At 40.8% G+C, this 7,510-nt stretch overlaps 2 non-coding genes across 2 annotated transcripts; both read right to left on the bottom strand.

Moving 5' to 3' along the window:
- Positions 1-1,441: 1,441 nt before the first annotated feature.
- On the bottom strand, positions 1,442-1,535 carry TRNAI-UAU (transfer RNA isoleucine (anticodon UAU)). The gene is made up of 2 exons: positions 1,498-1,535; positions 1,442-1,477 (listed from the first exon to the last, which is right to left on the bottom strand). It is a non-coding gene; the product is annotated as a tRNA-Ile (tRNA).
- A 5,902-nt stretch (positions 1,536-7,437) lies between these two features.
- On the bottom strand, positions 7,438-7,510 carry TRNAT-CGU (transfer RNA threonine (anticodon CGU)). The gene has a single exon. It is a non-coding gene; the product is annotated as a tRNA-Thr (tRNA).

The raw sequence follows: 7,510 nt of genomic DNA, 5'->3' as shown, positions 1-7,510 counted from the left end.
GCATCTTTGAAAATTCGCACCTGGAAGGTTTGTACTTAGGGGACTGACTGGAGTGACCTCTTTTCCTTGTTGTTCTCTGACTATGCTCATGGGACCATTCCCACATCTAGGCTTTTGCATTTGTTCTTACCTCTGCCTGGACCTCTTTCACTATATATCGCCAAGATTTTCTCCCTTATTTCCTTCAGGTTTCTGCTTAAATGTCACTTGCTTAGAGAGGACTTCTCTAACAACCTTACATCCTATAGCACTCCCAGCATATTCCCTGCTATCCCTGAGCCCTCCTATCCTATTTTTGTTTTTCTCTTTAAAGCGTATCACCACTTTGTCTAATTACACATTTGTGTTTAATTGTTCATTGTTTATTTCTCCCTACTAGAACTTAGATTCCAGAGAGTAGAGGTTTGACTTTTTTATTTCACTGGGGTAATCTCAACACCGAGATCTGGCAAAAAGCAGGCATCAAGTATTTGTTGAATGACTGCCTCTGAGATACAGTGCACAGGAAAGGGAGTAGATGTTACAGAAATTTCCAGTACAGAGTAGGATGCACAGGTTTGGATTCAATTGAGAGGACTGGGTGGGAAAGAAATCTTATAATCATCAGTATTTAGAGAGATGTTGCAATCAATGGAATGAATATAATACAAAGAATGCATATATCATTAGATGATAAAAAAGCTGAGATGGAACTGTGGGATATAGCCATAGGTAAGAGACAGAAGAGAAGGGAGGCCCTGTGAGACAATGAAATCTAGGAGGGACTGGATAAAAGCAAAGGAAATCATTTGTTTCAGACACAGTATCAGGATGAACGTCATTTTCCCAAGCAAGGCCATTTATTTTCTGATGAAATTAGGAAGAGATACACACACAGCCACCTATGTTTCATTGCTGGGAGAAATTACTTTCTGTTCCCCAGTCTGGTTTATGTAAAGTAGGCGATGGAGCTCGACTCAAAGCACATTTATATTTCAAAGGTGGAGTTCTGCAACCTCACTGCAAATCTTGTGGAACTTGATCAAAGCTAAGATGCCTGAGAGCAGCTTCCACAAATCCGTGAGCCCCTGTGACAGCTGAAGGAAATTACAGAGCAGGAGACCCAGGTTTTCCTCCTCCTTGCTCAGTCCCCAAAGATCTAGGAAATGGTTTTTTTAAAGGAACGAGGAAAGAGTGAGGAAGACTCATCTGAAGCTGTACAACCTGACTTTAAATTCTTCTGATTGAGAAGAATCGAATTTGCTTGAATATGCTCCATTTGCCTCCTTTTGGCTTGTGGTTTCTTCCTATGTTTGAAAACGACTGAATATCCTCGGTAATCGTGGGAATATCTGCATTCTCACCATGGAAAATGTAACAACCTCTTTTTAGCTTTTTCTTTAAAGAGGAGGGATAAAAATCATTAGAATGAAGAGACTGAAATCGTAAAGGGAAGAAAACATGCTCCAGGTGAGGCTCGAACTCACAACCTCGGCATCACCCGCACATATACTGCTGTATAAGTACCGCGCGCTAACCGATTGCGCCACTGGAGCATGCTTTCTTCCTATTCTCAGTGCGCACTCTACAGAGCCACGAGCGACGGGCGACGGGTGCGTTCGGTCCCTGCGACAAGCTGGAGCGGGAGGGCGTGGCACTGCTAGAGACCCTCTTCCCCCACCCACCCACCCTCCTCCACCGCAGCTAACCTGGCGAAAAAAACACACTTTGATCGAGACGCTTCCATCTTTCCCGGAAGCGTGTATGTGACCTTTCCTCTGCGCCAGCGGGAAATCAGCATTTCCCAGGGATCCAGGGGTGCTCCGTTCAGAAGCCCCGAGAGAAGGCTGAGGAGAAAGGGCGAGCTGACGCTGGCTCCTCCTCGCCTTGACTCCAAGAAGGGAACGATTTCCATGGAAGACTAGGGCTATCTGGCTGAGGCACAGCATCGCGGCGCACAGCCTGGCTGGTCCCTGATGCTTCCTACAGGATGGAGGATGCCGAGAAGCCGAGCCAGCCCAGCCCTGGCTCCGCGCTTCTCCCAGCACCCGCGGCGCTCTTGGCGGGACTACTCGCCTCGCTGTGCAGCACCTCTAGGCTGCGCTTCCCGGTTCCCCCAAATCCTCCCGGAGCCTGCCCGAAAACCGCATTCGAAATCATACAGCCAGCTGGTCCGGCCTCTCTTGCGGGAAAACAGCCAGAGTGGTAACCGCTCTTTTGTGGCGCGTGTTAACAGAGATCAAGGCGGTGTCCACCACCCCCACTGCCACCCTGCTCCTCCACCTGTTTTGAGCTTCTTTAGAGGTTCATTGCAGATAGTCTGCCTCTGCGATCTGATGCCCACCCTGTATCCTCATTTCCTGCCTGGAGCATCTAATTATAAGGCTAGTTTTGTTTATATGTGTGATCGCTTGCTTGTTTTGGGCGCGGGGAAATCGCAGCTGTCACATGCACACGAGACAAGAAGACTTTTGGCTTTTTTGAAATAATTCCTGTCAGAGAAAAGGAGAATAGTGTAAAGAAGGGAATAGTCTGACTATCCCTGACCACGCAGTGCTTAACAAACAGGACTAAGAGTAATAGACCAGTGAGCAAATTTCTGCATACAGACACATGAAGGGATGTGAGGGCAGAACTGTTTCCACAATTTGGTGTCTATTGAATTACTGTATTGGGATCATTACATACACCTTAAAGTGAGGAGCAGTGAGAAGCGACATAGACTCTTTAGTAATGACTATCTCACCACATGATCTCCTCCTGCATTCCCAACACACAGTCCTGGACAGAGACCGAGATCTGCCTGAACCTCTAGAGGTCATTCCATCTAAATAACAATAGCAGCCACCAGGGATCGAGCTTATCAGGGGCCAGACACTGCTGTAAGTGATTTATATGAACCTCATAATAGCGCTCATGCTACTGTGTTCCAAGTCTGGATCTAGATAAGAAGAACCAGTATCTAGGGATTTATTGTTCTTAAGAGATGAAAACTTACAAGACAGTATGTCACCGGATATTAAACTGACTTTCATTAACACAACATAGGCATTATAAGCATAAAATTATGTTCATGGAGAAAAATGTAGATAGAAAGCTAAGTGTTTTGAATTGTTAACATTAAAACACACACACATCTTCTGATTTCTGCCTATTCTTCATGGAAGGCTGGCCTGTATGGACTACAACATGTGCTCCCCTGCCCTGTGACTGCAACTTGAGTTTCATTTGTGGGAGCACTAGCAGGAGATCAGAATGAGAGAAGACAGAGAGGTTGGAGTATTTATTTCTCTGGATCCCTCTGTCTGGGTCAGCTTGGTCTAGTTCATCAACGTGGACACTTCCTTCAAGCTCCAGATAAATACCCAGAAGTGAAATTGCTGAATCGTATGGTAGTCCTATTTTTAATTTTTTAAGAAGCCTCCATGCAGTTTTCCACAGTGACTGCACCAATTTACATTTCCACCAACAGTGCAGAGGATTCCCATTTCTCCACATCCTCACCAACACTTGTAATTTCTTGTATTTTTGATAATAGCGCCATCTTTTAATTGGTGTATTTAGACCATTAACATTCAGAGTGATTATTGATATAGTTGGATTAATATTTACTAATTCATTATTGCTTTTTATTTGTTGCCCTTGTTCTTTTTTCCTACTTTTGTCATCTACACTTTTTCTGCCTTTTGAGGTTTTGATTGAGCATTTATACGATTCTATTTTTCTCTCCTGTCTTAGCATATCAGTAATACTTCCTTTTTTAGTGGTTTCCCTAGGGTTTGCAATATACATTTACAGCTAATCCAAGTCTACTTTCAAATAACACTATACCACATTATGAATAGTGTGAGTACCTTATAATAACAAAATAATCCCAATTCCTCTCTCCTGTACCTTGTATAATTGCTGTCATTCATGTCATATATATGTAAATATAAATAAGCAAATATATATACATATATATGTGATATACAAATAAGCATACATGATCAAGTACAATGTTGATACCATTATTTTGAATAAACTGTTATATAGTAGATCAATTAAGAATAAGAAACATACAAGTTTTTATTTTACCTTCACGTATTCCTTCTTCAGTGCTCTTCCTTTGTCTATGTAGACCTGAGTTTCTGACCTATATTTTTTTCCTTCCCTCCTAAGAAGTTCTTTTAGCATTTTTTGCAAAGAAGTCTACTGGCAACAAATTCCCTAAATTTTGTTGGTCTTAGAAAGTCTTTCTTTCTTGCTTACTTTTCAAGGATAATTATGAAGAGTATCAGAATTCTGGATTGAGGGGAGAAGTTGGATATAATTCTTACCTCTGTTCCTCTATGGGAAAGGTGTTTTGTCCTCTGGCTTCTTTCAAGACTTTTTCTGTACCTTTGATTTTCTGTGGTTTAAAAATGATATACTTAGTTCTAGTCTTCTTGTTATGTATTCTTCTCGGTGTTCTCTGAGCTTCCTCAACCTGTGGTTTGGTGTTTGACATTAATTTTAGGGAACGTCTCAGTCATTATTGTTTCAAACATTTCTTCTGTTCCTTTTCTATTCTCCTTCTGATATTACCATAACTTATATGTTACACTTTTGTAATTGTCCTACAGTCTTTGGATACTCTGTTCTGGGTTTGTTTTGTTTTTGTTTTTGTTTTCTTCAGTCTTTATTCTCTTTGCTTTTTGTTTTTGAGGTTTCTATTGATATATCCTCTAGCTCAGAGATTCTTTCCTCAGCTGTGCAGAGTCTACTTTTAAGCCATCAAAGGCATTCTTTATTTCCATTATAGTGGTTTTGGTCTCTAGCATTTCTTTTCTTCCTTTCTTTCTTAGGATTACCATCTCTTTGCTTACATTGTCTGTTCTTGCATGTTGTTTCCTTTATGCATTAGCACCCTTAGAATATTAATCACAGTTGTTTTGCATTTCTGGTCTGATCATTCCAACATCCCTGCTATGCTTGCTCTGTCTTTTCAAGTGACTTCTTTTGGTTTTTGGTTTTTGCCTTCTGGTATGCCTGGTAATTTTTTCTCCATATCCAGACCTAATGTGCTGAGTAAAAGGAATTGCTGTAAATAGGCCTTAAGCAATGTGGTGGTGAGCTGTAGGGGAAGGGAAATGTTCTATAGTCCTATGATTAGGTTGCAGTGACCTTTTAGTGGGCCTATGCATCTGGACTGTGAACTTCACAAGATTTCTGTTTTTTCCTCTCCCCTTAGATGGGATAGGATGGCTGGACTGGGCTGGAGTTGGGCACTTTCCTTCTCCTGTATAGAAGGCTAGAACTGACTGAAATTGGGTATTTCCCCTCCCCTAAGTCAGTCAGGCTCTGCTAATACCCCATCAGGTCAGGCTCTGGTTAACTAGTTGCTCCTGAGGGCAGGCCTTTTAAAGATGAACAGAGTCTTCTGGTGTATTTCAAAACGGTTCTTTTTCTTTTTTCTCTGCCAGAATTATGAGGAAAATTTTCTCCGATATTTACTTTCAGAACTTGGTTGAACTCCTGGTAGTAAATCTCACAATATTGTTAGGGCGCCCCTGTGACTAAGTTCCCCTGGAGTTTTTAACTCTCAGAATTGTCCACATTGAGCCTCCAGAAATTCATCAATTACAGTTCAGGTTTTCTACCCAGTGCTGGTTCCCCGGCAGTTTCTGGTCATGAGTCTCTGCTTGGTAAGCTTGTAACTTGTATTCACCTGTTTGTCTCTCTACTCTTGGCAGTAGGGGTTTGACCTGTATTCTTCTCTCTCTTAAGGATTGAAGAAGAGTTGTTGGCTTTTAGTCTGTTCAGCTTTTTAGCTGTTGTTAGGACAGGGTGGTGACTTCCAAGCTCTTTACCCAAGGAACTGGAAATCGTTTGCTGCATTTTTTAAATTACTGAACAGAGTGCCACACAATTAGCTTTTTACCAATGTGTGCCAAAATCATGGTCCCTGAAGTTCAGTGGATAAACTGCAAATATCATAGACATTAAGACTGTAAAATTATTACAATGATGGTTTTAGTTTTCCATATTATTTCCTTTAACATCAGGGTAAATAATTTCCTGATAATGTCATCTGTCTACACAGTACATGCAGGCTTGGAAATGTAGCATTCACTCATTTTTTAAAAACGTTTCCACACATATTTGAATGCCAACTTGCTTGTGGTGATACAGCTCTAAACAAGGCTTGGTTTCTACTATCAATGTGCCATTTTAGAAGAAACAGAGAAAAAATACATCCATTATTTACTAGATATTATACAATATATGCTATAATAAAGGTGTACAAATGGTGCTGTGAAAAGGCACCTCTCACCTAGATTGAAGCTAAAGTGATATATGAGCTGAATTCTGAAAGATGAGTAGGACTTAGCTAGGAGAAGGGATGGAGGCATATTTCGAGCAGAGAGAGTGGTATTCATGAAGCCATGAAAAGCATAAAGAACTATGAAGACGAAGGAACAACCAGAGTCCTCAGCTGCAAGAAACAGACAGCTACTCTGGTTGATTTTTTTTTTCTGGTTGATTTTAATAAAAACAAATCACCTGTGCCTGTCCTGCATCTTTAGCAATTTACAATAAAAATTTCAAACATGGTACAATGTAAAGTGTGTTGGATTTTTTCAAGAATCCAAAGTACTTTTTTGAGGAATGTATCTGTGACTCATGGGCATTATTATATTATTAAGTATTTAATACAAACGTGGTATATGGAAATTCCATTATTTCATCTTTGACATAGATTCTGGATTGTAGTAATTTAAGTTAGCTGTTCAGAAGTGATCAGGGGTTTCCTTTTGCAGACAGCTAATTTCAATAATGGGATAATAAATTGAGACCAGAAAGATTAGTTGCTTCCTATTTAGGTAGAATCTTCATCAGATTTTCTTCCTTTGTTACTTTCTTTGTTCTCTATTAGCTGACTTGGTTCCTTGGCCTTCAGGTAATTTTTATGCCTGCTAAGTCGCTTACAAACTCACCACACTCTGGTCACATTTCCTTAGCTCGGCTTAATTCAACAAACCATTACTGAGCACCCACTAAGTTCCATACTCCGCAAGGTTCTGAGATACAATGTCAAACAAGATAGGACTCCTGCCTTCAGGGGTGCTTACTGTCGATTAGGTAAGTATGATGAAATCGATAATTACAATATCTCTTTAGGCCTACAGCACCCCGAGTTAGTCAGGACTCTAGGTTGCAATTGATTGAATCCTAATAGAAATTATTGAAAGTTTATCAGCTGGCTTATATTGTTATTAATTATTGTATTGGTGGCACTTCAAGTGACTTTTTTATACCTGAACTTCAGGTATCATCAAGAACTCAGCACAGCAGCTTTATTTCTCTCATGGAATTCCTTTCGTACCTGAGAAGGTCCACTTTTAGTATGGAGGGTGACCCAAATATCTTTTAGAATTCTATGCATCTCTTAATTAAAATCACCTGCGCCAGGTAGAAAACAGATCCTTTTTTTCGAGGCCCCAGTGAGATTCGAACTCACGACCCCTGGTTTACGAGACCAGTGCTCTAACCCCTGAGCTACGGAGCC

The sequence above is a fragment of the Hippopotamus amphibius genome, chromosome 11 (assembly GCF_030028045.1).
Source record: "Hippopotamus amphibius kiboko isolate mHipAmp2 chromosome 11, mHipAmp2.hap2, whole genome shotgun sequence".
Lineage (NCBI taxonomy): Eukaryota > Metazoa > Chordata > Mammalia > Artiodactyla > Hippopotamidae > Hippopotamus > Hippopotamus amphibius.
This window is presented reverse-complemented; position numbering and strand designations above follow the sequence as displayed.